A 630-nucleotide genomic window follows, 5' to 3' on the forward strand; every position below is an offset into this window, starting at 1 on the left:
ATATTTGTAAAACAGGATTAATGTCATCTAACTCTTAGGGGCATTACGAGAATTAAATGAGATGACACAGTAAAATTCTCAACACGGTGTTCAATTGGTGTCAGCTTCAGCTAATGCAATGACTCTTACCAATGAGCAAGACAAAGAATCCCAGTTACTATAGATTTTTATTTTAGTGGAGAAAGACAAACCAACAGATAAATGAAAATGATAGTATCACATAGTAAGAAGTGTGCCACAAAGAAAACAAAACAGGTGATTTAGGGGAGCTAATGCTGAGGAAGTGACATACTGAGCTCAGAGCTGAATGACAAGAAGCAGTTAGTGATATGAGGATAATGGAGCAAGTGTGTTGGTGTCACATGGAACACCAAGTACAAAAGCTGTTCAATTTTGGGAGAGTCACACCCATTCCTGGACCTGTTTGCCCACTTACAAAATGAAGGGGTTGGATTTTCTGACTTTTGGAGCGCTTTCACAAAATCTTAACGACTCCAAAAATGTGCCCAAGACTTCACAACGGGTGCCTTATAGGCTGGGGCTGAGTACAGAGGTCCGGCCCACCAGGCTGCTCTAGGACTCTTTTCACTGTGAGAGGCTAGGGTATAACAAACACCATGCTCAGCAGGA

At 41.7% G+C, this 630-nt stretch overlaps 1 protein-coding gene across 1 annotated transcript in view; it reads right to left on the bottom strand.

The window, feature by feature from the left end:
- EDEM2 (ER degradation enhancing alpha-mannosidase like protein 2) overlaps window positions 1-630 on the bottom strand; it is a 58,047-nt gene that overhangs the window by 56,764 nt on the left and 653 nt on the right. The window lies entirely within an intron of this gene.

This window comes from Tupaia chinensis, unplaced genomic scaffold, assembly GCF_000334495.1.
Source record: "Tupaia chinensis unplaced genomic scaffold, TupChi_1.0 Scaffold000115_1, whole genome shotgun sequence".
In the NCBI taxonomy this organism is placed as follows: domain Eukaryota; kingdom Metazoa; phylum Chordata; class Mammalia; order Scandentia; family Tupaiidae; genus Tupaia; species Tupaia belangeri.